Source organism: Schistocerca americana, chromosome 1, assembly GCF_021461395.2.
Source record: "Schistocerca americana isolate TAMUIC-IGC-003095 chromosome 1, iqSchAmer2.1, whole genome shotgun sequence".
NCBI classification, from domain to species: domain Eukaryota; kingdom Metazoa; phylum Arthropoda; class Insecta; order Orthoptera; family Acrididae; genus Schistocerca; species Schistocerca americana.
The window spans coordinates 194,197,389-194,224,759 of NC_060119.1; the positions used below are offsets into that span (position 1 = coordinate 194,197,389).

Sequence of the window (27,371 nt, forward strand, 5' to 3'; positions counted from 1 at the left end):
GCCCGGTGGCCGGCCATAACCAAAAGCGAAGGAACGTGCTTCTTAACAATCATCTTGACACTACGGATACCGTTTTCATTCTGATAGATATAAGCGGAAGACCACTTTTCTTTCGTAATCGACAAAACGGTGCCATAAGGCATAAGGCTACGAGCTATAGTCTCATTCCTGGTTTCAAACGGAAGATTGAATACTCGAACATTTCGGAGACCAAATCCAGCATTCGACAGAGTAAAATTACTAATGGTCCCATCAGAGTGTTTGAATTTTCGTACACCACCGTTCTCGCTTACGAGGGCATCGCACAATTCCGGACATTTCAATTTTACAAACAAAGAGTTCAGGAACGCGTCCAATTGCAAGCCTAACACATCACTTTCAGGAATTTGCAAGTCATTTTTCATCCACGAATGAATTTCGAAAGCAGACGGTCGGGTTACGTTTCTATCAAATTCGCATTGAATATTATTTTCCCGGTCTTCAGAATCCACCTTAACTTACAGTTCAGCTGACTACAGCAGCAAAGAAACAGTCACCGCGATGAACCGCCGCCGACCGCGAAGCACACGTAAACACCGCTCAACTCGCCGGAGCGAGCGCGCGATGTGTTCGGGCCCACGACTCCGAAGAGACTGGTGCCTGAAACCAGCGCCTTAGACCGCTCGGCCACGCTACCTACGCGGCACGGCGGTCGCAGGAGCTGCGTTCTACGCCACGAGAAAACACCGCGATGGCGCAAAAAACGAGAAAAAGTTGGCAGCGGTGGGATTCGAACCCACGCCTCCGAAGAGACTGGTGCCTTAAACCAGCGCCTTAGACCGCTCGGCCACGCTACCCGCGCTAGTGCTCTTCGCTTTTGCAGAAACAGTGCACGACACAGCTTCCTGTTCTGCTGCGACTGGCTGTTCATCCATTGCGTATCAAACAAGTGCCCTTTTCGAATAGAGATTAACTACACAGGCAGCAGCCCGCGCTCTGGTGCGGCGGCATTACGTGTTGATAATGAATTGGTAGTGCCACCTGAAGCCTGCGGAACATGAGCGAACAATCAGGAGGGCACCGTGATTTCAAACAGTGGGTCACTATCGTCATTGCAGCGACAGCAAGGCAAAAGTTTAAAAAGTGCCGTGACCAGGATTCGAACCTGGGTTATTGCGGCCACAACGCAATGTCCTAACCACTAGACGATCACGGCCACGGAGGCACCGCCGAGAGCAGTTCTCGCGACTGCAAGTGGCTGTGCACAGCAAAGCTCAGCCCACTGTGTCTCGCCACAGCTGTGTCAGACGCGGTCTCCATTATATGTGTACTAGCAAACGAACGTGTCTGCGCTGTTAGGACACTAAGCAGGGTGGCTAGCTGCATTCAATCCCCGTGGCAATGTCTTGCAGTCCTCCAACTCTGTTGACCACAGGTATGTGCCTCGATTAGAGGTGGACAGATGTCGCATCGCTCTCGCCGTCACTTGTGACCGCGGATCGTACTTAACGTAATTTTCTGCAAGCGTCAGCGGAGCGTCAGTCCGAGCTAAGTCGGGCCAAGTCGCATAAGAGGAACAACAAAATGCGCATTTCCGGTACCGGGAATCGAACCCGGGCCTCCTGGGTGAGAGCCAGGTATCCTAGCCACTAGACCACACCGGATAACGACGCAAGTGCTCCTCCAGCGAACGCAGCAAATTGCACACACGCTACTTGACGACAACGGCAAAAATTTAGCGTTTCCACTTTGTAGAACGGCATGCTCGGGACACATTTCGTGGAGACGAACGCCAGCGACCGTGACACCAGACTGCGCCTGTGAATCCTGTCGTTGCACCACGCACTGTGCTGCTACGACAATTTAAGAAAGAGACGCTCACGGCTTGCTGCGCTGTTCCCTTCGCGGGCAATCAGTGCTCCTGTTTTCGAGACAGAAAACAGTGGCAGCGGTGGGATTCGAACCCACGCCTCCGAAGAGACTGGTGCCTGAAACCAGCGCCTTAGACCGCTCGGCCACGCTACCTACGCGGCACGGCGGTCGCAGGAGCTGCGTTCTACGCCACGAGAAAACACCGCGATGGCGCAAAAAACGAGAAAAAGTTGGCAGCGGTGGGATTCGAACCCACGCCTCCGAAGAGACTGGTGCCTTAAACCAGCGCCTTAGACCGCTCGGCCACGCTACCCGCGCTAGTGCTCTTCGCTTTTGCAGAAACAGTGCACGACACAGCTTCCTGTTCTGCTGCGACTGGCTGTTCATCCATTGCGTATCAAACAAGTGCCCTTTTCGAATAGAGATTAACTACACAGGCAGCAGCCCGCGCTCTGGTGCGGCGGCATTACGTGTTGATAATGAATTGGTAGTGCCACCTGAAGCCTGCGGAACATGAGCGAACAATCAGGAGGGCACCGTGATTTCAAACAGTGGGTCACTATCGTCATTGCAGCGACAGCAAGGCAAAAGTTTAAAAAGTGCCGTGACCAGGATTCGAACCTGGGTTATTGCGGCCACAACGCAATGTCCTAACCACTAGACGATCACGGCCACGGAGGCACCGCCGAGAGCAGTTCTCGCGACTGCAAGTGGCTGTGCACAGCAAAGCTCAGCCCACTGTGTCTCGCCACAGCTGTGTCAGACGCGGTCTCCATTATATGTGTACTAGCAAACGAACGTGTCTGCGCTGTTAGGACACTAAGCAGGGTGGCTAGCTGCATTCAATCCCCGTGGCAATGTCTTGCAGTCCTCCAACTCTGTTGACCACAGGTATGTGCCTCGATTAGAGGTGGACAGATGTCGCATCGCTCTCGCCGTCACTTGTGACCGCGGATCGTACTTAACGTAATTTTCTGCAAGCGTCAGCGGAGCGTCAGTCCGAGCTAAGTCGGGCCAAGTCGCATAAGAGGAACAACAAAATGCGCATTTCCGGTACCGGGAATCGAACCCGGGCCTCCTGGGTGAGAGCCAGGTATCCTAGCCACTAGACCACACCGGATAACGACGCAAGTGCTCCTCCAGCGAACGCAGCAAACTGCACACACGCTACTTGACGACAACGGCAAAAATTTAGCGTTTCCACTTTGTAGAACGGCATGCTCGGGACACATTTCGTGGAGACGAACGCCAGCGACCGTGACACCAGACTGCGCCTGTGAATCCTGTCGTTGCACCACGCACTGTGCTGCTACGACAATTTAAGAAAGAGACGCTCACGGCTTGCTGCGCTGTTCCCTTCGCGGGCAATCAGTGCTCCTGTTTTCGAGACAGAAAACAGTGGCAGCGGTGGGATTCGAACCCACGCCTCCGAAGAGACTGGTGCCTGAAACCAGCGCCTTAGACCGCTCGGCCACGCTACCTACGCGGCACGGCGGTCGCAGGAGCTGCGTTCTACGCCACGAGAAAACACCGCGATGGCGCAAAAAACGAGAAAAAGTTGGCAGCGGTGGGATTCGAACCCACGCCTCCGAAGAGACTGGTGCCTTAAACCAGCGCCTTAGACCGCTCGGCCACGCTACCCGCGCTAGTGCTCTTCGCTTTTGCAGAAACAGTGCACGACACAGCTTCCTGTTCTGCTGCGACTGGCTGTTCATCCATTGCGTATCAAACAAGTGCCCTTTTCGAATAGAGATTAACTACACAGGCAGCAGCCCGCGCTCTGGTGCGGCGGCATTACGTGTTGATAATGAATTGGTAGTGCCACCTGAAGCCTGCGGAACATGAGCGAACAATCAGGAGGGCACCGTGATTTCAAACAGTGGGTCACTATCGTCATTGCAGCGACAGCAAGGCAAAAGTTTAAAAAGTGCCGTGACCAGGATTCGAACCTGGGTTATTGCGGCCACAACGCAATGTCCTAACCACTAGACGATCACGGCCACGGAGGCACCGCCGAGAGCAGTTCTCGCGACTGCAAGTGGCTGTGCACAGCAAAGCTCAGCCCACTGTGTCTCGCCACAGCTGTGTCAGACGCGGTCTCCATTATATGTGTACTAGCAAACGAACGTGTCTGCGCTGTTAGGACACTAAGCAGGGTGGCTAGCTGCATTCAATCCCCGTGGCAATGTCTTGCAGTCCTCCAACTCTGTTGACCACAGGTATGTGCCTCGATTAGAGGTGGACAGATGTCGCATCGCTCTCGCCGTCACTTGTGACCGCGGATCGTACTTAACGTAGTTTTCTGCAAGCGTCAGTCCGAGCTAAGTCGGGCCAAGTCGCATAAGAGGAACAACAAAATGCGCATTTCCGGTACCGGGAATCGAACCCGGGCCTCCTGGGTGAGAGCCAGGTATCCTAGCCACTAGACCACACCGGATAACGACGCAAGTGCTCCTCCAGCGAACGCAGCAAACTGCACACACGCTACTTGACGACAACGGCAAAAATTTAGCGTTTCCACTTTGTAGAACGGCATGCTCGGGACACATTTCGTGGAGACGAACGCCAGCAACCGTGACACCAGACTGCGCCTGTGAATCCTGTCGTTGCACCACGCACTGTGCTGCTACGACAATTTAAGAAAGAGACGCTCACGGCTTGCTGCGCTGTTCCCTTCGCGGGCAATCAGTGCTCCTGTTTTCGAGACAGAAAACAGTGGCAGCGGTGGGATTCGAACCCACGCCTCCGAAGAGACTGGTGCCTGAAACCAGCGCCTTAGACCGCTCGGCCACGCTACCCGCGCTAGTGCTCTTCGCTTTTGCAGAAACAGTGCACGACACAGCTTCCTGTTCTGCTGCGACTGGCTGTTCATCCATTGCGTATCAAACAAGTGCCCTTTTCGAATAGAGATTAACTACACAGGCAGCAGCCCGCGCTCTGGTGCGGCGGCATTACGTGTTGATAATGAAATGGTAGTGCCACCTGAAGCCTGCGGAACATGAGCGAACAATCAGGAGGGCACCGTGATTTCAAACAGTGGGTCACTATCGTCATTGCAGCGACAGCAAGGCAAAAGTTTAAAAAGTGCCGTGACCAGGATTCGAACCTGGGTTATTGCGGCCACAACGCAATGTCCTAGCCACTAGACGATCACGGCCACGGAGGCACCGCCGAGAGCAGTTCTCGCGACTGCAAGTGGCTGTGCACAGCAAAGCTCAGCCCACTGTGTCTCGCCACAGCTGTGTCAGACGCGGTCTCCATTATATGTGTACTAGCAAACGAACGTGTCTGCGCTGTTAGGACACTAAGCAGGGTGGCTAGCTGCATTCAATCCCCGTGGCAATGTCTTGCAGTCCTCCAACTCTGTTGACCACAGGTATGTGCCTCGATTAGAGGTGGACAGATGTCGCATCGCTCTCGCCGTCACTTGTGACCGCGGATCGTACTTAACGTAATTTTCTGCAAGCGTCAGCGGAGCGTCAGTCCGAGCTAAGTCGGGCCAAGTCGCATAAGAGGAACAACAAAATGCGCATTTCCGGTACCGGGAATCGAACCCGGGCCTCCTGGGTGAGAGCCAGGTATCCTAGCCACTAGACCACACCGGATAACGACGCAAGTGCTCCTCCAGCGAACGCAGCAAACTGCACACACGCTACTTGACGACAACGGCAAAAATTTAGCGTTTCCACTTTGTAGAACGGCATGCTCGGGACACATTTCGTGGAGACGAACGCCAGCGACCGTGACACCAGACTGCGCCTGTGAATCCTGTCGTTGCACCACGCACTGTGCTGCTACGACAATTTAAGAAAGAGACGCTCACGGCTTGCTGCGCTGTTCCCTTCGCGGGCAATCAGTGCTCCTGTTTTCGAGACAGAAAACAGTGGCAGCGGTGGGATTCGAACCCACGCCTCCGAAGAGACTGGTGCCTGAAACCAGCGCCTTAGACCGCTCGGCCACGCTACCTACGCGGCACGGCGGTCGCAGGAGCTGCGTTCTACGCCACGAGAAAACACCGCGATGGCGCAAAAAACGAGAAAAAGTTGGCAGCGGTGGGATTCGAACCCACGCCTCCGAAGAGACTGGTGCCTTAAACCAGCGCCTTAGACCGCTCGGCCACGCTACCCGCGCTAGTGCTCTTCGCTTTTGCAGAAACAGTGCACGACACAGCTTCCTGTTCTGCTGCGACTGGCTGTTCATCCATTGCGTATCAAACAAGTGCCCTTTTCGAATAGAGATTAACTACACAGGCAGCAGCCCGCGCTCTGGTGCGGCGGCATTACGTGTTGATAATGAATTGGTAGTGCCACCTGAAGCCTGCGGAACATGAGCGAACAATCAGGAGGGCACCGTGATTTCAAACAGTGGGTCACTATCGTCATTGCAGCGACAGCAAGGCAAAAGTTTAAAAAGTGCCGTGACCAGGATTCGAACCTGGGTTATTGCGGCCACAACGCAATGTCCTAACCACTAGACGATCACGGCCACGGAGGCACCGCCGAGAGCAGTTCTCGCGACTGCAAGTGGCTGTGCACAGCAAAGCTCAGCCCACTGTGTCTCGCCACAGCTGTGTCAGACGCGGTCTCCATTATATGTGTACTAGCAAACGAACGTGTCTGCGCTGTTAGGACACTAAGCAGGGTGGCTAGCTGCATTCAATCCCCGTGGCAATGTCTTGCAGTCCTCCAACTCTGTTGACCACAGGTATGTGCCTCGATTAGAGGTGGACAGATGTCGCATCGCTCTCGCCGTCACTTGTGACCGCGGATCGTACTTAACGTAGTTTTCTGCAAGCGTCAGTCCGAGCTAAGTCGGGCCAAGTCGCATAAGAGGAACAACAAAATGCGCATTTCCGGTACCGGGAATCGAACCCGGGCCTCCTGGGTGAGAGCCAGGTATCCTAGCCACTAGACCACACCGGATAACGACGCAAGTGCTCCTCCAGCGAACGCAGCAAACTGCACACACGCTACTTGACGACAACGGCAAAAATTTAGCGTTTCCACTTTGTAGAACGGCATGCTCGGGACACATTTCGTGGAGACGAACGCCAGCAACCGTGACACCAGACTGCGCCTGTGAATCCTGTCGTTGCACCACGCACTGTGCTGCTACGACAATTTAAGAAAGAGACGCTCACGGCTTGCTGCGCTGTTCCCTTCGCGGGCAATCAGTGCTCCTGTTTTCGAGACAGAAAACAGTGGCAGCGGTGGGATTCGAACCCACGCCTCCGAAGAGACTGGTGCCTGAAACCAGCGCCTTAGACCGCTCGGCCACGCTACCCGCGCTAGTGCTCTTCGCTTTTGCAGAAACAGTGCACGACACAGCTTCCTGTTCTGCTGCGACTGGCTGTTCATCCATTGCGTATCAAACAAGTGCCCTTTTCGAATAGAGATTAACTACACAGGCAGCAGCCCGCGCTCTGGTGCGGCGGCATTACGTGTTGATAATGAAATGGTAGTGCCACCTGAAGCCTGCGGAACATGAGCGAACAATCAGGAGGGCACCGTGATTTCAAACAGTGGGTCACTATCGTCATTGCAGCGACAGCAAGGCAAAAGTTTAAAAAGTGCCGTGACCAGGATTCGAACCTGGGTTATTGCGGCCACAACGCAATGTCCTAGCCACTAGACGATCACGGCCACGGAGGCACCGCCGAGAGCAGTTCTCGCGACTGCAAGTGGCTGTGCACAGCAAAGCTCAGCCCACTGTGTCTCGCCACAGCTGTGTCAGACGCGGTCTCCATTATATGTGTACTAGCAAACGAACGTGTCTGCGCTGTTAGGACACTAAGCAGGGTGGCTAGCTGCATTCAATCCCCGTGGCAATGTCTTGCAGTCCTCCAACTCTGTTGACCACAGGTATGTGCCTCGATTAGAGGTGGACAGATGTCGCATCGCTCTCGCCGTCACTTGTGACCGCGGATCGTACTTAACGTAATTTTCTGCAAGCGTCAGCGGAGCGTCAGTCCGAGCTAAGTCGGGCCAAGTCGCATAAGAGGAACAACAAAATGCGCATTTCCGGTACCGGGAATCGAACCCGGGCCTCCTGGGTGAGAGCCAGGTATCCTAGCCACTAGACCACACCGGATAACGACGCAAGTGCTCCTCCAGCGAACGCAGCAAACTGCACACACGCTACTTGACGACAACGGCAAAAATTTAGCGTTTCCACTTTGTAGAACGGCATGCTCGGGACACATTTCGTGGAGACGAACGCCAGCGACCGTGACACCAGACTGCGCCTGTGAATCCTGTCGTTGCACCACGCACTGTGCTGCTACGACAATTTAAGAAAGAGACGCTCACGGCTTGCTGCGCTGTTCCCTTCGCGGGCAATCAGTGCTCCTGTTTTCGAGACAGAAAACAGTGGCAGCGGTGGGATTCGAACCCACGCCTCCGAAGAGACTGGTGCCTGAAACCAGCGCCTTAGACCGCTCGGCCACGCTACCTACGCGGCACGGCGGTCGCAGGAGCTGCGTTCTACGCCACGAGAAAACACCGCGATGGCGCAAAAAACGAGAAAAAGTTGGCAGCGGTGGGATTCGAACCCACGCCTCCGAAGAGACTGGTGCCTTAAACCAGCGCCTTAGACCGCTCGGCCACGCTACCCGCGCTAGTGCTCTTCGCTTTTGCAGAAACAGTGCACGACACAGCTTCCTGTTCTGCTGCGACTGGCTGTTCATCCATTGCGTATCAAACAAGTGCCCTTTTCGAATAGAGATTAACTACACAGGCAGCAGCCCGCGCTCTGGTGCGGCGGCATTACGTGTTGATAATGAATTGGTAGTGCCACCTGAAGCCTGCGGAACATGAGCGAACAATCAGGAGGGCACCGTGATTTCAAACAGTGGGTCACTATCGTCATTGCAGCGACAGCAAGGCAAAAGTTTAAAAAGTGCCGTGACCAGGATTCGAACCTGGGTTATTGCGGCCACAACGCAATGTCCTAACCACTAGACGATCACGGCCACGGAGGCACCGCCGAGAGCAGTTCTCGCGACTGCAAGTGGCTGTGCACAGCAAAGCTCAGCCCACTGTGTCTCGCCACAGCTGTGTCAGACGCGGTCTCCATTATATGTGTACTAGCAAACGAACGTGTCTGCGCTGTTAGGACACTAAGCAGGGTGGCTAGCTGCATTCAATCCCCGTGGCAATGTCTTGCAGTCCTCCAACTCTGTTGACCACAGGTATGTGCCTCGATTAGAGGTGGACAGATGTCGCATCGCTCTCGCCGTCACTTGTGACCGCGGATCGTACTTAACGTAGTTTTCTGCAAGCGTCAGTCCGAGCTAAGTCGGGCCAAGTCGCATAAGAGGAACAACAAAATGCGCATTTCCGGTACCGGGAATCGAACCCGGGCCTCCTGGGTGAGAGCCAGGTATCCTAGCCACTAGACCACACCGGATAACGACGCAAGTGCTCCTCCAGCGAACGCAGCAAACTGCACACACGCTACTTGACGACAACGGCAAAAATTTAGCGTTTCCACTTTGTAGAACGGCATGCTCGGGACACATTTCGTGGAGACGAACGCCAGCAACCGTGACACCAGACTGCGCCTGTGAATCCTGTCGTTGCACCACGCACTGTGCTGCTACGACAATTTAAGAAAGAGACGCTCACGGCTTGCTGCGCTGTTCCCTTCGCGGGCAATCAGTGCTCCTGTTTTCGAGACAGAAAACAGTGGCAGCGGTGGGATTCGAACCCACGCCTCCGAAGAGACTGGTGCCTGAAACCAGCGCCTTAGACCGCTCGGCCACGCTACCCGCGCTAGTGCTCTTCGCTTTTGCAGAAACAGTGCACGACACAGCTTCCTGTTCTGCTGCGACTGGCTGTTCATCCATTGCGTATCAAACAAGTGCCCTTTTCGAATAGAGATTAACTACACAGGCAGCAGCCCGCGCTCGGGTGCGGCGGCATTACGTGTTGATAATGAAATGGTAGTGCCACCTGAAGCCTGCGGAACATGAGCGAACAATCAGGAGGGCACCGTGATTTCAAACAGTGGGTCACTATCGTCATTGCAGCGACAGCAAGGCAAAAGTTTAAAAAGTGCCGTGACCAGGATTCGAACCTGGGTTATTGCGGCCACAACGCAATGTCCTAGCCACTAGACGATCACGGCCACGGAGGCACCGCAGAGAGCAGTTCTCGCGACTGCAAGTGGCTGTGCACAGCAAAGTTCAGCCCACTGTGTCTCGCCACAGCTGTGTCAGACGCGGTCTCCATTATATGTGTACTAGCAAACGAACGTGTCTGCGCTGTTAGGACACTAAGCAGGGTGGCTAGCTGCATTCAATCCCCGTGGCAATGTCTTGCAGTCCTCCAACTCTGTTGACCACAGGTATGTGCCTCGATTAGAGGTGGACAGATGTCGCATCGCTCTCGCCGTCACTTGTGACCGCGGATCGTACTTAACGTAGTTTTCTGCAAGCGTCAGTCCGAGCTAAGTCGGGCCAAGTCGCATAAGAGGAACAACAAAATGCGCATTTCCGGTACCGGGAATCGAACCCGGGCCTCCTGGGTGAGAGCCAGGTATCCTAGCCACTAGACCACACCGGATAACGACGCAAGTGCTCCTCCAGCGAACGCAGCAAACTGCACACACGCTACTTGACGACAACGGCAAAAATTTAGCGTTTCCACTTTGTAGAACGGCATGCTCGGGACACATTTCGTGGAGACGAACGCCAGCAACCGTGACACCAGACTGCGCCTGTGAATCCTGTCGTTGCACCACGCACTGTGCTGCTACGACAATTTAAGAAAGAGACGCTCACGGCTTGCTGCGCTGTTCCCTTCGCGGGCAATCAGTGCTCCTGTTTTCGAGACAGAAAACAGTGGCAGCGGTGGGATTCGAACCCACGCCTCCGAAGAGACTGGTGCCTGAAACCAGCGCCTTAGACCGCTCGGCCACGCTACCCGCGCTAGTGCTCTTCGCTTTTGCAGAAACAGTGCACGACACAGCTTCCTGTTCTGCTGCGACTGGCTGTTCATCCATTGCGTATCAAACAAGTGCCCTTTTCGAATAGAGATTAACTACACAGGCAGCAGCCCGCGCTCTGGTGCGGCGGCATTACGTGTTGATAATGAAATGGTAGTGCCACCTGAAGCCTGCGGAACATGAGCGAACAATCAGGAGGGCACCGTGATTTCAAACAGTGGGTCACTATCGTCATTGCAGCGACAGCAAGGCAAAAGTTTAAAAAGTGCCGTGACCAGGATTCGAACCTGGGTTATTGCGGCCACAACGCAATGTCCTAGCCACTAGACGATCACGGCCACGGAGGCACCGCCGAGAGCAGTTCTCGCGACTGCAAGTGGCTGTGCACAGCAAAGCTCAGCCCACTGTGTCTCGCCACAGCTGTGTCAGACGCGGTCTCCATTATATGTGTACTAGCAAACGAACGTGTCTGCGCTGTTAGGACACTAAGCAGGGTGGCTAGCTGCATTCAATCCCCGTGGCAATGTCTTGCAGTCCTCCAACTCTGTTGACCACAGGTATGTGCCTCGATTAGAGGTGGACAGATGTCGCATCGCTCTCGCCGTCACTTGTGACCGCGGATCGTACTTAACGTAATTTTCTGCAAGCGTCAGCGGAGCGTCAGTCCGAGCTAAGTCGGGCCAAGTCGCATAAGAGGAACAACAAAATGCGCATTTCCGGTACCGGGAATCGAACCCGGGCCTCCTGGGTGAGAGCCAGGTATCCTAGCCACTAGACCACACCGGATAACGACGCAAGTGCTCCTCCAGCGAACGCAGCAAACTGCACACACGCTACTTGACGACAACGGCAAAAATTTAGCGTTTCCACTTTGTAGAACGGCATGCTCGGGACACATTTCGTGGAGACGAACGCCAGCGACCGTGACACCAGACTGCGCCTGTGAATCCTGTCGTTGCACCACGCACTGTGCTGCTACGACAATTTAAGAAAGAGACGCTCACGGCTTGCTGCGCTGTTCCCTTCGCGGGCAATCAGTGCTCCTGTTTTCGAGACAGAAAACAGTGGCAGCGGTGGGATTCGAACCCACGCCTCCGAAGAGACTGGTGCCTGAAACCAGCGCCTTAGACCGCTCGGCCACGCTACCTACGCGGCACGGCGGTCGCAGGAGCTGCGTTCTACGCCACGAGAAAACACCGCGATGGCGCAAAAAACGAGAAAAAGTTGGCAGCGGTGGGATTCGAACCCACGCCTCCGAAGAGACTGGTGCCTTAAACCAGCGCCTTAGACCGCTCGGCCACGCTACCCGCGCTAGTGCTCTTCGCTTTTGCAGAAACAGTGCACGACACAGCTTCCTGTTCTGCTGCGACTGGCTGTTCATCCATTGCGTATCAAACAAGTGCCCTTTTCGAATAGAGATTAACTACACAGGCAGCAGCCCGCGCTCTGGTGCGGCGGCATTACGTGTTGATAATGAAATGGTAGTGCCACCTGAAGCCTGCGGAACATGAGCGAACAATCAGGAGGGCACCGTGATTTCAAACAGTGGGTCACTATCGTCATTGCAGCGACAGCAAGGCAAAAGTTTAAAAAGTGCCGTGACCAGGATTCGAACCTGGGTTATTGCGGCCACAACGCAATGTCCTAACCACTAGACGATCACGGCCACGGAGGCACCGCCGAGAGCAGTTCTCGCGACTGCAAGTGGCTGTGCACAGCAAAGCTCAGCCCACTGTGTCTCGCCACAGCTGTGTCAGACGCGGTCTCCATTATATGTGTACTAGCAAACGAACGTGTCTGCGCTGTTAGGACACTAAGCAGGGTGGCTAGCTGCATTCAATCCCCGTGGCAATGTCTTGCAGTCCTCCAACTCTGTTGACCACAGGTATGTGCCTCGATTAGAGGTGGACAGATGTCGCATCGCTCTCGCCGTCACTTGTGACCGCGGATCGTACTTAACGTAGTTTTCTGCAAGCGTCAGTCCGAGCTAAGTCGGGCCAAGTCGCATAAGAGGAACAACAAAATGCGCATTTCCGGTACCGGGAATCGAACCCGGGCCTCCTGGGTGAGAGCCAGGTATCCTAGCCACTAGACCACACCGGATAACGACGCAAGTGCTCCTCCAGCGAACGCAGCAAACTGCACACACGCTACTTGACGACAACGGCAAAAATTTAGCGTTTCCACTTTGTAGAACGGCATGCTCGGGACACATTTCGTGGAGACGAACGCCAGCAACCGTGACACCAGACTGCGCCTGTGAATCCTGTCGTTGCACCACGCACTGTGCTGCTACGACAATTTAAGAAAGAGACGCTCACGGCTTGCTGCGCTGTTCCCTTCGCGGGCAATCAGTGCTCCTGTTTTCGAGACAGAAAACAGTGGCAGCGGTGGGATTCGAACCCACGCCTCCGAAGAGACTGGTGCCTGAAACCAGCGCCTTAGACCGCTCGGCCACGCTACCTACGCGGCACGGCGGTCGCAGGAGCTGCGTTCTACGCCACGAGAAAACACCGCGATGGCGCAAAAAACGAGAAAAAGTTGGCAGCGGTGGGATTCGAACCCACGCCTCCGAAGAGACTGGTGCCTTAAACCAGCGCCTTAGACCGCTCGGCCACGCTACCCGCGCTAGTGCTCTTCGCTTTTGCAGAAACAGTGCACGACACAGCTTCCTGTTCTGCTGCGACTGGCTGTTCATCCATTGCGTATCAAACAAGTGCCCTTTTCGAATAGAGATTAACTACACAGGCAGCAGCCCGCGCTCTGGTGCGGCGGCATTACGTGTTGATAATGAAATGGTAGTGCCACCTGAAGCCTGCGGAACATGAGCGAACAATCAGGAGGGCACCGTGATTTCAAACAGTGGGTCACTATCGTCATTGCAGCGACAGCAAGGCAAAAGTTTAAAAAGTGCCGTGACCAGGATTCGAACCTGGGTTATTGCGGCCACAACGCAATGTCCTAACCACTAGACGATCACGGCCACGGAGGCACCGCCGAGAGCAGTTCTCGCGACTGCAAGTGGCTGTGCACAGCAAAGTTCAGCCCACTGTGTCTCGCCACAGCTGTGTCAGACGCGGTCTCCATTATATGTGTACTAGCAAACGAACGTGTCTGCGCTGTTAGGACACTAAGCAGGGTGGCTAGCTGCATTCAATCCCCGTGGCAATGTCTTGCAGTCCTCCAACTCTGTTGACCACAGGTATGTGCCTCGATTAGAGGTGGACAGATGTCGCATCGCTCTCGCCGTCACTTGTGACCGCGGATCGTACTTAACGTAGTTTTCTGCAAGCGTCAGTCCGAGCTAAGTCGGGCCAAGTCGCATAAGAGGAACAACAAAATGCGCATTTCCGGTACCGGGAATCGAACCCGGGCCTCCTGGGTGAGAGCCAGGTATCCTAGCCACTAGACCACACCGGATAACGACGCAAGTGCTCCTCCAGCGAACGCAGCAAACTGCACACACGCTACTTGACGACAACGGCAAAAATTTAGCGTTTCCACTTTGTAGAACGGCATGCTCGGGACACATTTCGTGGAGACGAACGCCAGCAACCGTGACACCAGACTGCGCCTGTGAATCCTGTCGTTGCACCACGCACTGTGCTGCTACGACAATTTAAGAAAGAGACGCTCACGGCTTGCTGCGCTGTTCCCTTCGCGGGCAATCAGTGCTCCTGTTTTCGAGACAGAAAACAGTGGCAGCGGTGGGATTCGAACCCACGCCTCCGAAGAGACTGGTGCCTGAAACCAGCGCCTTAGACCGCTCGGCCACGCTACCCGCGCTAGTGCTCTTCGCTTTTGCAGAAACAGTGCACGACACAGCTTCCTGTTCTGCTGCGACTGGCTGTTCATCCATTGCGTATCAAACAAGTGCCCTTTTCGAATAGAGATTAACTACACAGGCAGCAGCCCGCGCTCTGGTGCGGCGGCATTACGTGTTGATAATGAAATGGTAGTGCCACCTGAAGCCTGCGGAACATGAGCGAACAATCAGGAGGGCACCGTGATTTCAAACAGTGGGTCACTATCGTCATTGCAGCGACAGCAAGGCAAAAGTTTAAAAAGTGCCGTGACCAGGATTCGAACCTGGGTTATTGCGGCCACAACGCAATGTCCTAGCCACTAGACGATCACGGCCACGGAGGCACCGGCGAGAGCAGTTCTCGCGACTGCAAGTGGCTGTGCACAGCAAAGTTCAGCCCACTGTGTCTCGCCACAGCTGTGTCAGACGCGGTCTCCATTATATGTGTACTAGCAAACGAACGTGTCTGCGCTGTTAGGACACTAAGCAGGGTGGCTAGCTGCATTCAATCCCCGTGGCAATGTCTTGCAGTCCTCCAACTCTGTTGACCACAGGTATGTGCCTCGATTAGAGGTGGACAGATGTCGCATCGCTCTCGCCGTCACTTGTGACCGCGGATCGTACTTAACGTAGTTTTCTGCAAGCGTCAGTCCGAGCTAAGTCGGGCCAAGTCGCATAAGAGGAACAACAAAATGCGCATTTCCGGTACCGGGAATCGAACCCGGGCCTCCTGGGTGAGAGCCAGGTATCCTAGCCACTAGACCACACCGGATAACGACGCAAGTGCTCCTCCAGCGAACGCAGCAAACTGCACACACGCTACTTGACGACAACGGCAAAAATTTAGCGTTTCCACTTTGTAGAACGGCATGCTCGGGACACATTTCGTGGAGACGAACGCCAGCAACCGTGACACCAGACTGCGCCTGTGAATCCTGTCGTTGCACCACGCACTGTGCTGCTACGACAATTTAAGAAAGAGACGCTCACGGCTTGCTGCGCTGTTCCCTTCGCGGGCAATCAGTGCTCCTGTTTTCGAGACAGAAAACAGTGGCAGCTTTTTTTTTTTTTTTTTTTTCTTTTTTTTTTTTTTTTTTTTTTTTTCTTTTTTTTTTTTTACGGGCCTCCCAACTCCCCTTATAGCCCGGCCTTGCGCTCTCCAATTTATGCCTTCTTCGGCGAGCTTCTTTAGCTATAAAAGAAAACGGTGCTTCTTGCAAACAGAAAGGATGAATTGTTGTACTGTCCATTCAGCTGAAAAACCGTAAACTCCTCGGTATGGTTCCGTGAGCGTCGACGTCCTCCGGTAGACGTTGGTGGTCAAGATGATGTGATGGAATCGGAGATACTGGGTGGCTTTGAGGAAAGTTTCTTGTGGCTGTTTACCGCTAGCGAAGCATCGAAGGAAAACTAAAACCCTCTTGAAGTGAAAGCGCAGGCCTATAATGACAGCAAAGCAGTCGCTCGGCGCCTACACGCCTTAAAATAAAAAATGAAAGAATAACAGCGCAACAGGCGCTTTCCACCTAAATGCAATAAAGAAAGAATAAAATTTGAAAAAAAAGAATAAAAAATCAAATACTGCCTGAGTTAGTCCTCTCAGTAACAGGGAAGGAACACCCTTCACACGTCCCTTGATATTATATTCAAAATGCTTCGTGGCGGCCATTAAAATAAGTAATGAAAAAAGTCACAAAAATTAAAAATATCGACACATGTCAAAGGAATGAGTAGACTCACAAACGTTCCGAACTGTCCGGCGGATCACGAAAAGGAAAACACAACGAAAAGTTGCGCCGCAAAAAAAAAAAAAAAAAAAAAAAAAAAAAAAAATCCACTTTTCTTAAAAACCAAACAATCTCCGTGGCAGCGCGGTGCGCAACGCCCCCGTGAATGTACGTCAATGACGGAGGAACCAGACGGTATAAAAAATGAATAAAAACAGAAAAAAATCACTAAACGACAACGAAACACAAACACACACGAACACAGGATAAAACTTTGTTAAACTTTTCGTCGTCGTTGCCACGTTGCAGTCCGGCACAAGCGGAAGCATCGTACTTGTTGAATGTTGCACTGTTCCTGGAGCATTCAATTTACATTAACTACGTATCCGGACCCGGAGACAACAGTTTGTCGTGGGCAAATGCGAGTGCAATTTGCAGAAAATTGGCAAAGATTTTGTGATAGTCTTTCCTGGTTTTAATGAGGTCATGTTGCGTGGACAAATGAACCAGATAGGCATAGTCGTCCGTAAGTCGCAATTGCAGGAGGGCGAACACAGTGTGAGCCACGATCCATACAGTGGCGGCACGCTTCGTATGCGGATATGGGTTGAAGTCTGGGATCAAAGCCGTGTCCGCAGAAAAAGCGGCAGCGCTGGTCCGGTTGATAAGTGCGAGCATCCTGGCGGCAATGTTCCAAATCGACAGTGACCTTAGGCACACGAAACGATGTTCTAAGGTGTCGTCTTGGCGACAGTCTTCACACAAGCTCGATGGAGATAAGTGAATGCGGCGCAACTTTTCGTTGGTGGGGAGAATTCGGTTAACCACTTGGTACCAAAAGCTGCTGACGTCCGCTGACAGGAAGGGAGCGTGAACGTGAGCCCACGCCGTCCTCCACGCAGATCGCGGGTAGCGCGCCTCCATCTTATTACCGACTGGCCGTCCTCTTAGTCCCTGGTAGACACGTTTCACAGTCCGTGTTCGATCGTCGAGTACATCGGCGGCAAGATAACTTTTTTGAATGTAGTATTCTCGAACATAACGCAGCTGAAACGGTATTGCAGTCGGGTCGAGAGGTGCCGCTTCAGATAGAGGCCGATGAATAGCGAACAGAACAGCTGTGGGGCTCGACGGATCCTGTTCAATGGTGACGCTCGTCCGATGAAGGAGCAACGCTGCGGCTTTCATAGCAAAATGAATGAGGCCGAGTCCACCCTGTTCGCGCGGCAAAGTACATGTTTCGTAAGACACCTTGAAAATATGTCCCCGCCACAATAGCCAATAGACTGCCTGTGTTATGGCTCTGCCCAAATTCTTGGGTACCTGAAATAACTGAGCGAGGTACCAGGCTTTGCTGAGCAAGAAAACATTTATTAAAATCACCCGCTGTGTTAATGCGAGGGTGCGAGTAGCGGACAGGCTAGCCATAGCTCGTATGCCATTTAAGACAATACGCCAGTTGTAGGACGCTGTCTGTAACAGATTGGCGTGAAAGCGAACACCCAAAATCTTGTGTTCCTGCTTCACTGTAAACCATGGGCGTTTGAAGCCCCGTGTCGCCGCATATATAGGCAGAAAAACCGTCTTACGGGTATTGATGCTCGCACCGGATGCACGTTCATACTGCGTAAGAACAGCGCGTATTGTATCAAAGTCGGTAGCCGAGGACACCAAGAGGCCAAGGTCGTCAGCATAAGCGCGACAAACGTGCTTCTCATCCCCAATACGTATTCCCCTACAAACACTGTGCAACTTACGCAACAAAGGATCTAAGGAAATGGCGTAAAGCGCCATTGACAGAGGGCACCCTTGTTTGTCTGAACAGCAGAGCGGAACAGGTTTCGATAAAAGCCCATTGATACTAATCCGTGAGGTGGAATTTTTGAAAAGGTTAAAAATCATAGTTATATACTTTACACCGAAACCAAACTTCTGGAGCACCCGTCGGAGATATAGATGGCCAACTCTGTCAAAAGCCATTGCAAAATCGATGGATAAAATGCCAAAAGGAATCCTATTCGTCGAAGCATAGGCAATGGCATCGCGGTATGTCGACACAGCACCATAGAGAGTGCGTTGAGGTACTGCACAGTATTGAAAGGGACTAATCAGTTTTTTCATAACCAGCTTCAAGCGGGAGGAGACACATTTGGTGAAGAGTTTGTAATCACCATTAAGAAGGGTGATTGGTCTAAGATTGCACAGTTTCCTGGTGACTGGAACCTTTGGAACCAAGACCACAATACCTTCCAAGAAGGACGCAGGGACATCCACACCATTTAAAATTTCATTAAAAACATCAGTCAGGGCAGAGCCAAACAAGTGCCAGAAATGCATATAAAATTCCGGTGGCAACCCATCAGCGCCCGGTGATTTATTCTGGGAACACAGTTTTAAGACATCACCCACTTCGTCCACGGTAAAGTTTTCTGTGAGGCGACGGCGATCCGCTACGGATAAGACGTACGGAACGTCGTGGAGAAGCGCGGAAATCGCGGCAGCATCAGTGTATTTCTCACTGAAAAGTTCGATGAAGTGACGGTGGGCCTCGGCAAGAATTGCCGCCTGGCTATTAAGCCGCGCACCGTCAGCTGATTCCAGCTCTGTGACGTAACGTCGCCGCGCGCGCCGGCGTTCGCGCAGCTGATGAAACACGGAAGGCGCTTCATCAGCCAGCGCCCCGGGGGCTCGGCTCCGTACGACAGATCCGCGCAACGATTCCCTTTTCAAATCCAGAAGACGGTGTTTTATACGCCGAATTGTCGCTATCCGAAGAGCGGGATTATTTGTGTGCAGGTGGATGGCATCATTTAAACAGCTCTCGTAAAATTGCAACGTAGAACGCTCCCAGTGAGCAACATCCTGACTGAACTCCAGGATGGCCTTGCGTAATGCCGGCTTAACAGATTCTACCCACCATGACAAAGTGGAGGCATAGAGACCGCGATATTTCAGCACCCTCTGCCACACACGCACGATAACCGGCGCAAAATGTGGATGTGAGAGATGTCGCACATTAAACTTCCATAATCGACTGGCGCGGGGTTTAATCGCCAACAGAGAATGAAAGCGGCAGACATACGCACAATGATCGGAAAAAATCACGGGGTGAACAGAGGATTCCGTAAGACAGTGCTGTTTATCACGAGAAACATAAATTCTATCAAGCCGACTCCGACCCGTGGGGTAAAAGAAAGTAAATCCCACGGCCCGCGGATGTAAATAACACCACGAGTCAATTAAATTCATCTCAGTAACGAGCGTCTGTAATTCTAGGCACTTATACGGCCGCGGCTCCTGATCTCTATCTTCCAGCACGCAGTTAAAATCGCCGCCCATGACTACAGGCAGGTGGGGGCCCCGTAAAAGGTGACAAATGTCACTACTATAAAACACACGGCGACGTGGCTGCCCGTCGGCACCAGAAGGGGCGTACACGTTAACATATCGTACGTTGTTGATCGTGCAAGCTACACCACGACCGTTAGGAATCGTAGCGACATTACTATAGTCATGACCAACACGAATTAAAATGGCAGTACCACAATTACACTCGATATCAAAGTTCAAAAGTACTTGATAGCCCGGAATGGAGTGAAGTAGATCTATCACAACCTCCTGCAAAAACACTATGTCAGCAGCAATGTAATTTATAAAACCCACAAAACTTGCAAACTTCACAGGCGACTCCAATTTATTAAGATTAATAGTAGCCACAACTGATGGAGGGCGTGCTACCATAGACAACAAGGAAAAACAAATAAAACAAATTAGACGGCAGGAGTGGACCCACCCTCCTGCTCCATATCGTCTGCCCAGTCACAACGTTCAGACGGTGCAGCTGAAGTAGGCGGTTCTTGTGTGGGAGGTGCAGACGCGGAATCCTGTGAAGGGGGACGCGTGCGACGCTGGGGGGCGTCTTCCGCCTTACGCTTAACCGAAAGTTGTGCCGGGTTCGTTGCCTGAGACGTCGTAGTGTCCATTGCTAGATTTACATCAGAGTGGTGCAACATTTCCTTTAACTGCCGTACAACCGCTTCCCGCCTGTCTTCCGACACACTTGTCGTAGGCGCTGGCTGACTGCTCGCCACAGGACGCGGTGGACGACGCCCCCCCGCAACCGACGGCCGAGATTCGACTACGGGGCGGGGCGAGGGCTTATGCGCCGGCTTTTGCACAGATTTTGTCTTTTGTTTCGACTTCTGACGGGGAACCTGCTTCCACTCCGGAGACGGGCTGCGTTCTCCGTGAGAAAAGGTTCGTTTTTCTAAAATCCGCGAACTACTGGCACTGCGGAAGCGGTCAGTATTGCCGCGCCTGTCTGAAACACTTTCACGCCTTGGCTTTGGTTCCTGTGAGGCAGGAGCCGCGTCCGGAACACCTTGAGGTACGGAATTAGATGGTGACGAATCCACTACCGCAACAGGGGGGGTAACCACCTGAACGGGTTCTGATCCGGGCCGTTCCGGAACTTCAGGCACAGCCGGAGGCGGAATCGGCACAGTAGCGGCGGGAACTGACTGAGAAGGTACGGACAAGGTTTGAACAGAATCAGAACCGGTTGCAGTGGCATCGACATCCATCGCGATCGCAGCAACTAACGGCGTTTCCGTTTCCGCGGAACGTGCCGGTGAACGGGGAACACCTAACAACACGGCCGCGTACGACGCGTCGTCATCTTGCCCACGGGGCGGTAGCTGCACAGGGCGCCTACGCCTAGGACAATTTTGCCGAAAATGGTCTGTGGCATTACAATAGGAGCACGTTTGCGGCTGACCACTATACGAAATAAAAGCCCGGTGGCCGGCCATAACCAAAAACGAGGGAACGTGCTTCCTCACAATCATTTTGACACTACGAATACCGTTCTCAACTTGATAGATATAAGCGGAAGACCACTTTTCTTTCGTAATTGACAAAACTGTGCCATAAGGCATAAGGCTACGAGCTATAGTCTCATTCCTGGTTTCAAACGGAAGATTGAATACTCTAACGTTACGGATACCAAATCCAGCATTCGACAGAGTAACATTACTAATTGTCCCATCAGAGTGCTTGAATTTTCGTACACCACCGTTTTCACTTACGAGAGCATCGCACAATTCCGGACATTTTAATTTAACAAACAAAGAGTTCAAGAACGCGTCTAATTGCAATCCTAACACATCACTTTCAGGAATTTTCAAGTCATTTTTCATCCACGAATGAATTTCGAAAGCAGACGGTCGGGTGACGTTTCTATCAAATTCGCACTGGATATTATTTTCTCGGTCTTCAGAATCCATGTTAACTTACAGTTCAGCTGACTACAGCAGCGAAGAAACAGGCACCGCGATGAACCGCCGCCGACTGCGAAGCACACGTAAACACCGCCCGACACGCCGGAGCGAGCGCGCGATGTGTTCGGGCCCACGACTCCGAAGAGACTGGTGCCTGAAACCAGCGCCTTAGACCGCTCGGCCACGCTACCCGCGCTAGTGCTCTTCGCTTTTGCAGAAACAGTGCACGACACAGCTTCCTGTTCTGCTGCGACTGGCTGTTCATCCATTGCGTATCAAACAAGTGCCCTTTTCGAATAGAGATTAACTACACAGGCAGCAGCCCGCGCTCTGGTGCGGCGGCATTACGTGTTGATAATGAAATGGTAGTGCCACCTGAAGCCTGCGGAACATGAGCGAACAATCAGGAGGGCACCGTGATTTCAAACAGTGGGTCACTATCGTCATTGCAGCGACAGCAAGGCAAAAGTTTAAAAAGTGCCGTGACCAGGATTCGAACCTGGGTTATTGCGGCCACAACGCAATGTCCTAGCCACTAGACGATCACGGCCACGGAGGCACCGCCGAGAGCAGTTCTCGCGACTGCAAGTGGCTGTGCACAGCAAAGTTCAGCCCACTGTGTCTCGCCACAGCTGTGTCAGACGCGGTCTCCATTATATGTGTACTAGCAAACGAACGTGTCTGCGCTGTTAGGACACTAAGCAGGGTGGCTAGCTGCATTCAATCCCCGTGGCAATGTCTTGCAGTCCTCCAACTCTGTTGACCACAGGTATGTGCCTCGATTAGAGGTGGACAGATGTCGCATCGCTCTCGCCGTCACTTGTGACCGCGGATCGTACTTAACGTAGTTTTCTGCAAGCGTCAGCGGAGCGTCAGTCCGAGCTAAGTCGGGCCAAGTCGCATAAGAGGAACAACAAAATGCGCATTTCCGGTACCGGGAATCGAACCCGGGCCTCCTGGGTGAGAGCCAGGTATCCTAGCCACTAGACCACACCGGATAACGACGCAAGTGCTCCTCCAGCGAACGCAGCAAACTGCACACACGCTACTTGACGACAACGGCAAAAATTTAGCGTTTCCACTTTGTAGAACGGCATGCTCGGGACACATTTCGTGGAGACGAACGCCAGCAACCGTGACACCAGACTGCGCCTGTGAATCCTGTCGTTGCACCACGCACTGTGCTGCTACGACAATTTAAGAAAGAGACGCTCACGGCTTGCTGCGCTGTTCCCTTCGCGGGCAATCAGTGCTCCTGTTTTCGAGACAGAAAACAGTGGCAGCGGTGGGATTCGAACCCACGCCTCCGAAGAGACTGGTGCCTGAAACCAGCGCCTTAGACCGCTCGGCCACGCTACCTACGCGGCACGGCGGTCGCAGGAGCTGCGTTCTACGCCACGAGAAAACACCGCGATGGCGCAAAAAACGAGAAAAAGTTGGCAGCGGTGGGATTCGAACCCACGCCTCCGAAGAGACTGGTGCCTTAAACCAGCGCCTTAGACCGCTCGGCCACGCTACCCGCGCTAGTGCTCTTCGCTTTTGCAGAAACAGTGCACGACACAGCTTCCTGTTCTGCTGCGACTGGCTGTTCATCCATTGCGTATCAAACAAGTGCCCTTTTCGAATAGAGATTAACTACACAGGCAGCAGCCCGCGCTCTGGTGCGGCGGCATTACGTGTTGATAATGAAATGGTAGTGCCACCTGAAGCCTGCGGAACATGAGCGAACAATCAGGAGGGCACCGTGATTTCAAACAGTGGGTCACTATCGTCATTGCAGCGACAGCAAGGCAAAAGTTTAAAAAGTGCCGTGACCAGGATTCGAACCTGGGTTATTGCGGCCACAACGCAATGTCCTAACCACTAGACGATCACGGCCACGGAGGCACCGCCGAGAGCAGTTCTCGCGACTGCAAGTGGCTGTGCACAGCAAAGTTCAGCCCACTGTGTCTCGCCACAGCTGTGTCAGACGCGGTCTCCATTATATGTGTACTAGCAAACGAACGTGTCTGCGCTGTTAGGACACTAAGCAGGGTGGCTAGCTGCATTCAATCCCCGTGGCAATGTCTTGCAGTCCTCCAACTTTGTTGACCACAGGTATGTGCCTCGATTAGAGGTGGACAGATGTCGCATCGCTCTCGCCGTCACTTGTGACCGCGGATCGTACTTAACGTAGTTTTCTGCAAGCGTCAGTCCGAGCTAAGTCGGGCCAAGTCGCATAAGAGGAACAACAAAATGCGCATTTCCGGTACCGGGAATCGAACCCGGGCCTCCTGGGTGAGAGCCAGGTATCCTAGCCACTAGACCACACCGGATAACGACGCAAATGCTCCTCCAGCGAACGCAGCAAACTGCACACACGCTACTTGACGACAACGGCAAAAATTTAGCGTTTCCACTTTGTAGAACGGCATGCTCGGGACACATTTCGTGGAGACGAACGCCAGCAACCGTGACACCAGACTGCGCCTGTGAATCCTGTCGTTGCACCACGCACTGTGCTGCTACGACAATTTAAGAAAGAGACGCTCACGGCTTGCTGCGCTGTTCCCTTCGCGGGCAATCAGTGCTCCTGTTTTCGAGACAGAAAACAGTGGCAGCGGTGGGATTCGAACCCACGCCTCCGAAGAGACTGGTGCCTGAAACCAGCGCCTTAGACCGCTCGGCCACGCTACCCGCGCTAGTGCTCTTCGCTTTTGCAGAAACAGTGCACGACACAGCTTCCTGTTCTGCTGCGACTGGCTGTTCATCCATTGCGTATCAAACAAGTGCCCTTTTCGAATAGAGATTAACTACACAGGCAGCAGCCCGCGCTCTGGTGCGGCGGCATTACGTGTTGATAATGAAATGGTAGTGCCACCTGAAGCCTGCGGAACATGAGCGAACAATCAGGAGGGCACCGTGATTTCAAACAGTGGGTCACTATCGTCATTGCAGCGACAGCAAGGCAAAAGTTTAAAAAGTGCCGTGACCAGGATTCGAACCTGGGTTATTGCGGCCACAACGCAATGTCCTAGCCACTAGACGATCACGGCCACGGAGGCACCGCCGAGAGCAGTTCTCGCGACTGCAAGTGGCTGTGCACAGCAAAGTTCAGCCCACTGTGTCTCGCCACAGCTGTGTCAGACGCGGTCTCCATTATATGTGTACTAGCAAACGAACGTGTCTGCGCTGTTAGGACACTAAGCAGGGTGGCTAGCTGCATTCAATCCCCGTGGCAATGTCTTGCAGTCCTCCAACTCTGTTGACCACAGGTATGTGCCTCGATTAGAGGTGGACAGATGTCGCATCGCTCTCGCCGTCACTTGTGACCGCGGATCGTACTTAACGTAGTTTTCTGCAAGCGTCAGCGGAGCGTCAGTCCGAGCTAAGTCGGGCCAAGTCGCATAAGAGGAACAACAAAATGCGCATTTCCGGTACCGGGAATCGAACCCGGGCCTCCTGGGTGAGAGCCAGGTATCCTAGCCACTAGACCACACCGGATAACGACGCAAGTGCTCCTCCAGCGAACGCAGCAAACTGCACACACGCTACTTGACGACAACGGCAAAAATTTAGCGTTTCCACTTTGTAGAACGGCATGCTCGGGACACATTTCGTGGAGACGAACGCCAGCAACCGTGACACCAGACTGCGCCTGTGAATCCTGTCGTTGCACCACGCACTGTGCTGCTACGACAATTTAAGAAAGAGACGCTCACGGCTTGCTGCGCTGTTCCCTTCGCGGGCAATCAGTGCTCCTGTTTTCGAGACAGAAAACAGTGGCAGCGGTGGGATTCGAACCCACGCCTCCGAAGAGACTGGTGCCTGAAACCAGCGCCTTAGACCGCTCGGCCACGCTACCTACGCGGCACGGCGGTCGCAGGAGCTGCGTTCTACGCCACGAGAAAACACCGCGATGGCGCAAAAAACGAGAAAAAGTTGGCAGCGGTGGGATTCGAACCCACGCCTCCGAAGAGACTGGTGCCTTAAACCAGCGCCTTAGACCGCTCGGCCACGCTACCCGCGCTAGTGCTCTTCGCTTTTGCAGAAACAGTGCACGACACAGCTTCCTGTTCTGCTGCGACTGGCTGTTCATCCATTGCGTATCAAACAAGTGCCCTTTTCGAATAGAGATTAACTACACAGGCAGCAGCCCGCGCTCTGGTGCGGCGGCATTACGTGTTGATAATGAAATGGTAGTGCCGCCTGAAGCCTGCGGAACATGAGCGAACAATCAGGAGGGCACCGTGATTTCAAACAGTGGGTCACTATCGTCATTGCAGCGACAGCAAGGCAAAAGTTTAAAAAGTGCCGTGACCAGGATTCGAACCTGGGTTATTGCGGCCACAACGCAATGTCCTAACCACTAGACGATCACGATCACGGCCACGGAGGCACCGCCGAGAGCAGTTCTCGCGACTGCAAGTGGCTGTGCACAGCAAAGTTCAGCCCACTGTGTCTCGCCACAGCTGTGTCAGACGCGGTCTCCATTATATGTGTACTAGCAAACGAACGTGTCTGCGCTGTTAGGACACTAAGCAGGGTGGCTAGCTGCATTCAATCCCCGTGGCAATGTCTTGCAGTCCTCCAACTCTGTTGACCACAGGTATGTGCCTCGATTAGAGGTGGACAGATGTCGCATCGCTCTCGCCGTCACTTGTGACCGCGGATCGTACTTAACGTAGTTTTCTGCAAGCGTCAGTCCGAGCTAAGTCGGGCCAAGTCGCATAAGAGGAACAACAAAATGCGCATTTCCGGTACCGGGAATCGAACCCGGGCCTCCTGGGTGAGAGCCAGGTATCCTAGCCACTAGACCACACCGGATAACGACGCAAGTGCTCCTCCAGCGAACGCAGCAAACTGCACACACGCTACTTGACGACAACGGCAAAAATTTAGCGTTTCCACTTTGTAGAACGGCATACTCGGGACACATTTCGTGGAGACGAACGCCAGCAACCGTGACACCAGACTGCGCCTGTGAATCCTGTCGTTGCACCACGCACTGTGCTGCTACGACAATTTAAGAAAGAGACGCTCATGGCTTGCTGCGCTGTTCCCTTCGCGGGCAATCAGTGCTCCTGTTTTCGAGACAGAAAACAGTGGCAGCGGTGGGATTCGAACCCACGCCTCCGAAGAGACTGGTGCCTGAAACCAGCGCCTTAGACCGCTCGGCCACGCTACCCGCGCTAGTGCTCTTCGCTTTTGCAGAAACAGTGCACGACACAGCTTCCTGTTCTGCTGCGACTGGCTGTTCATCCATTGCGTATCAAACAAGTGCCCTTTTCGAATAGAGATTAACTACACAGGCAGCAGCCCGCGCTCTGGTGCGGCGGCATTACGTGTTGATAATGAAATGGTAGTGCCACCTGAAGCCTGCGGAACATGAGCGAACAATCAGGAGGGCACCGTGATTTCAAACAGTGGGTCACTATCGTCATTGCAGCGACAGCAAGGCAAAAGTTTAAAAAGTGCCGTGACCAGGATTCGAACCTGGGTTATTGCGGCCACAACGCAATGTCCTAACCACTAGACGATCACGGCCACGGAGGCACCGCCGAGAGCAGTTCTCGCGACTGCAAGTGGCTGTGCACAGCAAAGTTCAGCCCACTGTGTCTCGCCACAGCTGTGTCAGACGCGGTCTCCATTATATGTGTACTAGCAAACGAACGTGTCTGCGCTGTTAGGACACTAAGCAGGGTGGCTAGCTGCATTCAATCCCCGTGGCAATGTCTTGCAGTCCTCCAACTCTGTTGACCACAGGTATGTGCCTCGATTAGA

The 27,371-nt window shown here is 53.3% G+C and overlaps 57 non-coding genes across 57 annotated transcripts; all 57 read right to left on the minus strand.

The window, feature by feature from the left end:
* Positions 1 to 754: 754 nt before the first annotated feature.
* Trnal-aag lies at positions 755 to 836 on the minus strand. The gene has a single exon. It is a non-coding gene; the product is annotated as a tRNA-Leu (tRNA).
* Positions 837 to 1,123: 287 nt separating this feature from the next.
* Positions 1,124 to 1,195, minus strand: Trnah-gug. Its single transcript has one exon. It is a non-coding gene; the product is annotated as a tRNA-His (tRNA).
* A 376-nt stretch (positions 1,196 to 1,571) lies between these two features.
* Positions 1,572 to 1,643, minus strand: Trnae-cuc. Its single transcript has one exon. It is a non-coding gene; the product is annotated as a tRNA-Glu (tRNA).
* Positions 1,644 to 1,922: 279 nt separating this feature from the next.
* On the minus strand, positions 1,923 to 2,004 carry Trnal-cag. Its single transcript has one exon. It is a non-coding gene; the product is annotated as a tRNA-Leu (tRNA).
* A 78-nt stretch (positions 2,005 to 2,082) lies between these two features.
* Positions 2,083 to 2,164, minus strand: Trnal-aag. The gene has a single exon. It is a non-coding gene; the product is annotated as a tRNA-Leu (tRNA).
* A 287-nt stretch (positions 2,165 to 2,451) lies between these two features.
* Trnah-gug lies at positions 2,452 to 2,523 on the minus strand. The gene has a single exon. It is a non-coding gene; the product is annotated as a tRNA-His (tRNA).
* A 376-nt stretch (positions 2,524 to 2,899) lies between these two features.
* On the minus strand, positions 2,900 to 2,971 carry Trnae-cuc. Its single transcript has one exon. It is a non-coding gene; the product is annotated as a tRNA-Glu (tRNA).
* A 279-nt stretch (positions 2,972 to 3,250) lies between these two features.
* On the minus strand, positions 3,251 to 3,332 carry Trnal-cag. The gene has a single exon. It is a non-coding gene; the product is annotated as a tRNA-Leu (tRNA).
* A 78-nt stretch (positions 3,333 to 3,410) lies between these two features.
* Positions 3,411 to 3,492, minus strand: Trnal-aag. Its single transcript has one exon. It is a non-coding gene; the product is annotated as a tRNA-Leu (tRNA).
* Positions 3,493 to 3,779: 287 nt separating this feature from the next.
* Positions 3,780 to 3,851, minus strand: Trnah-gug. Its single transcript has one exon. It is a non-coding gene; the product is annotated as a tRNA-His (tRNA).
* A 365-nt stretch (positions 3,852 to 4,216) lies between these two features.
* On the minus strand, positions 4,217 to 4,288 carry Trnae-cuc. Its single transcript has one exon. It is a non-coding gene; the product is annotated as a tRNA-Glu (tRNA).
* Positions 4,289 to 4,567: 279 nt separating this feature from the next.
* Positions 4,568 to 4,649, minus strand: Trnal-cag. Its single transcript has one exon. It is a non-coding gene; the product is annotated as a tRNA-Leu (tRNA).
* A 287-nt stretch (positions 4,650 to 4,936) lies between these two features.
* On the minus strand, positions 4,937 to 5,008 carry Trnah-gug. Its single transcript has one exon. It is a non-coding gene; the product is annotated as a tRNA-His (tRNA).
* Positions 5,009 to 5,384: 376 nt separating this feature from the next.
* Positions 5,385 to 5,456, minus strand: Trnae-cuc. The gene has a single exon. It is a non-coding gene; the product is annotated as a tRNA-Glu (tRNA).
* A 279-nt stretch (positions 5,457 to 5,735) lies between these two features.
* On the minus strand, positions 5,736 to 5,817 carry Trnal-cag. Its single transcript has one exon. It is a non-coding gene; the product is annotated as a tRNA-Leu (tRNA).
* Positions 5,818 to 5,895: 78 nt separating this feature from the next.
* Trnal-aag lies at positions 5,896 to 5,977 on the minus strand. The gene has a single exon. It is a non-coding gene; the product is annotated as a tRNA-Leu (tRNA).
* A 287-nt stretch (positions 5,978 to 6,264) lies between these two features.
* Trnah-gug lies at positions 6,265 to 6,336 on the minus strand. The gene has a single exon. It is a non-coding gene; the product is annotated as a tRNA-His (tRNA).
* A 365-nt stretch (positions 6,337 to 6,701) lies between these two features.
* Positions 6,702 to 6,773, minus strand: Trnae-cuc. The gene has a single exon. It is a non-coding gene; the product is annotated as a tRNA-Glu (tRNA).
* A 279-nt stretch (positions 6,774 to 7,052) lies between these two features.
* Positions 7,053 to 7,134, minus strand: Trnal-cag. The gene has a single exon. It is a non-coding gene; the product is annotated as a tRNA-Leu (tRNA).
* A 287-nt stretch (positions 7,135 to 7,421) lies between these two features.
* Trnah-gug lies at positions 7,422 to 7,493 on the minus strand. The gene has a single exon. It is a non-coding gene; the product is annotated as a tRNA-His (tRNA).
* A 376-nt stretch (positions 7,494 to 7,869) lies between these two features.
* Trnae-cuc lies at positions 7,870 to 7,941 on the minus strand. The gene has a single exon. It is a non-coding gene; the product is annotated as a tRNA-Glu (tRNA).
* Positions 7,942 to 8,220: 279 nt separating this feature from the next.
* Positions 8,221 to 8,302, minus strand: Trnal-cag. Its single transcript has one exon. It is a non-coding gene; the product is annotated as a tRNA-Leu (tRNA).
* A 78-nt stretch (positions 8,303 to 8,380) lies between these two features.
* Positions 8,381 to 8,462, minus strand: Trnal-aag. Its single transcript has one exon. It is a non-coding gene; the product is annotated as a tRNA-Leu (tRNA).
* Positions 8,463 to 8,749: 287 nt separating this feature from the next.
* Positions 8,750 to 8,821, minus strand: Trnah-gug. The gene has a single exon. It is a non-coding gene; the product is annotated as a tRNA-His (tRNA).
* Positions 8,822 to 9,186: 365 nt separating this feature from the next.
* Trnae-cuc lies at positions 9,187 to 9,258 on the minus strand. Its single transcript has one exon. It is a non-coding gene; the product is annotated as a tRNA-Glu (tRNA).
* Positions 9,259 to 9,537: 279 nt separating this feature from the next.
* On the minus strand, positions 9,538 to 9,619 carry Trnal-cag. Its single transcript has one exon. It is a non-coding gene; the product is annotated as a tRNA-Leu (tRNA).
* Positions 9,620 to 9,906: 287 nt separating this feature from the next.
* On the minus strand, positions 9,907 to 9,978 carry Trnah-gug. Its single transcript has one exon. It is a non-coding gene; the product is annotated as a tRNA-His (tRNA).
* A 365-nt stretch (positions 9,979 to 10,343) lies between these two features.
* On the minus strand, positions 10,344 to 10,415 carry Trnae-cuc. The gene has a single exon. It is a non-coding gene; the product is annotated as a tRNA-Glu (tRNA).
* A 279-nt stretch (positions 10,416 to 10,694) lies between these two features.
* Trnal-cag lies at positions 10,695 to 10,776 on the minus strand. Its single transcript has one exon. It is a non-coding gene; the product is annotated as a tRNA-Leu (tRNA).
* Positions 10,777 to 11,063: 287 nt separating this feature from the next.
* Trnah-gug lies at positions 11,064 to 11,135 on the minus strand. Its single transcript has one exon. It is a non-coding gene; the product is annotated as a tRNA-His (tRNA).
* A 376-nt stretch (positions 11,136 to 11,511) lies between these two features.
* Positions 11,512 to 11,583, minus strand: Trnae-cuc. The gene has a single exon. It is a non-coding gene; the product is annotated as a tRNA-Glu (tRNA).
* A 279-nt stretch (positions 11,584 to 11,862) lies between these two features.
* On the minus strand, positions 11,863 to 11,944 carry Trnal-cag. The gene has a single exon. It is a non-coding gene; the product is annotated as a tRNA-Leu (tRNA).
* Positions 11,945 to 12,022: 78 nt separating this feature from the next.
* Positions 12,023 to 12,104, minus strand: Trnal-aag. The gene has a single exon. It is a non-coding gene; the product is annotated as a tRNA-Leu (tRNA).
* Positions 12,105 to 12,391: 287 nt separating this feature from the next.
* Positions 12,392 to 12,463, minus strand: Trnah-gug. The gene has a single exon. It is a non-coding gene; the product is annotated as a tRNA-His (tRNA).
* Positions 12,464 to 12,828: 365 nt separating this feature from the next.
* Trnae-cuc lies at positions 12,829 to 12,900 on the minus strand. The gene has a single exon. It is a non-coding gene; the product is annotated as a tRNA-Glu (tRNA).
* Positions 12,901 to 13,179: 279 nt separating this feature from the next.
* Trnal-cag lies at positions 13,180 to 13,261 on the minus strand. Its single transcript has one exon. It is a non-coding gene; the product is annotated as a tRNA-Leu (tRNA).
* A 78-nt stretch (positions 13,262 to 13,339) lies between these two features.
* On the minus strand, positions 13,340 to 13,421 carry Trnal-aag. Its single transcript has one exon. It is a non-coding gene; the product is annotated as a tRNA-Leu (tRNA).
* Positions 13,422 to 13,708: 287 nt separating this feature from the next.
* Positions 13,709 to 13,780, minus strand: Trnah-gug. Its single transcript has one exon. It is a non-coding gene; the product is annotated as a tRNA-His (tRNA).
* Positions 13,781 to 14,145: 365 nt separating this feature from the next.
* On the minus strand, positions 14,146 to 14,217 carry Trnae-cuc. Its single transcript has one exon. It is a non-coding gene; the product is annotated as a tRNA-Glu (tRNA).
* Positions 14,218 to 14,496: 279 nt separating this feature from the next.
* On the minus strand, positions 14,497 to 14,578 carry Trnal-cag. Its single transcript has one exon. It is a non-coding gene; the product is annotated as a tRNA-Leu (tRNA).
* Positions 14,579 to 14,865: 287 nt separating this feature from the next.
* Trnah-gug lies at positions 14,866 to 14,937 on the minus strand. The gene has a single exon. It is a non-coding gene; the product is annotated as a tRNA-His (tRNA).
* Positions 14,938 to 15,302: 365 nt separating this feature from the next.
* On the minus strand, positions 15,303 to 15,374 carry Trnae-cuc. The gene has a single exon. It is a non-coding gene; the product is annotated as a tRNA-Glu (tRNA).
* Positions 15,375 to 22,086: 6,712 nt separating this feature from the next.
* Trnah-gug lies at positions 22,087 to 22,158 on the minus strand. Its single transcript has one exon. It is a non-coding gene; the product is annotated as a tRNA-His (tRNA).
* A 376-nt stretch (positions 22,159 to 22,534) lies between these two features.
* Positions 22,535 to 22,606, minus strand: Trnae-cuc. Its single transcript has one exon. It is a non-coding gene; the product is annotated as a tRNA-Glu (tRNA).
* Positions 22,607 to 22,885: 279 nt separating this feature from the next.
* On the minus strand, positions 22,886 to 22,967 carry Trnal-cag. The gene has a single exon. It is a non-coding gene; the product is annotated as a tRNA-Leu (tRNA).
* Positions 22,968 to 23,045: 78 nt separating this feature from the next.
* On the minus strand, positions 23,046 to 23,127 carry Trnal-aag. Its single transcript has one exon. It is a non-coding gene; the product is annotated as a tRNA-Leu (tRNA).
* Positions 23,128 to 23,414: 287 nt separating this feature from the next.
* Positions 23,415 to 23,486, minus strand: Trnah-gug. Its single transcript has one exon. It is a non-coding gene; the product is annotated as a tRNA-His (tRNA).
* Positions 23,487 to 23,851: 365 nt separating this feature from the next.
* Positions 23,852 to 23,923, minus strand: Trnae-cuc. Its single transcript has one exon. It is a non-coding gene; the product is annotated as a tRNA-Glu (tRNA).
* A 279-nt stretch (positions 23,924 to 24,202) lies between these two features.
* On the minus strand, positions 24,203 to 24,284 carry Trnal-cag. Its single transcript has one exon. It is a non-coding gene; the product is annotated as a tRNA-Leu (tRNA).
* A 287-nt stretch (positions 24,285 to 24,571) lies between these two features.
* On the minus strand, positions 24,572 to 24,643 carry Trnah-gug. The gene has a single exon. It is a non-coding gene; the product is annotated as a tRNA-His (tRNA).
* Positions 24,644 to 25,019: 376 nt separating this feature from the next.
* Positions 25,020 to 25,091, minus strand: Trnae-cuc. Its single transcript has one exon. It is a non-coding gene; the product is annotated as a tRNA-Glu (tRNA).
* Positions 25,092 to 25,370: 279 nt separating this feature from the next.
* On the minus strand, positions 25,371 to 25,452 carry Trnal-cag. The gene has a single exon. It is a non-coding gene; the product is annotated as a tRNA-Leu (tRNA).
* Positions 25,453 to 25,530: 78 nt separating this feature from the next.
* On the minus strand, positions 25,531 to 25,612 carry Trnal-aag. Its single transcript has one exon. It is a non-coding gene; the product is annotated as a tRNA-Leu (tRNA).
* A 287-nt stretch (positions 25,613 to 25,899) lies between these two features.
* On the minus strand, positions 25,900 to 25,977 carry Trnah-gug. The gene has a single exon. It is a non-coding gene; the product is annotated as a tRNA-His (tRNA).
* Positions 25,978 to 26,342: 365 nt separating this feature from the next.
* On the minus strand, positions 26,343 to 26,414 carry Trnae-cuc. The gene has a single exon. It is a non-coding gene; the product is annotated as a tRNA-Glu (tRNA).
* A 279-nt stretch (positions 26,415 to 26,693) lies between these two features.
* On the minus strand, positions 26,694 to 26,775 carry Trnal-cag. The gene has a single exon. It is a non-coding gene; the product is annotated as a tRNA-Leu (tRNA).
* A 287-nt stretch (positions 26,776 to 27,062) lies between these two features.
* Trnah-gug lies at positions 27,063 to 27,134 on the minus strand. Its single transcript has one exon. It is a non-coding gene; the product is annotated as a tRNA-His (tRNA).
* Positions 27,135 to 27,371: the final 237 nt, after the last annotated feature.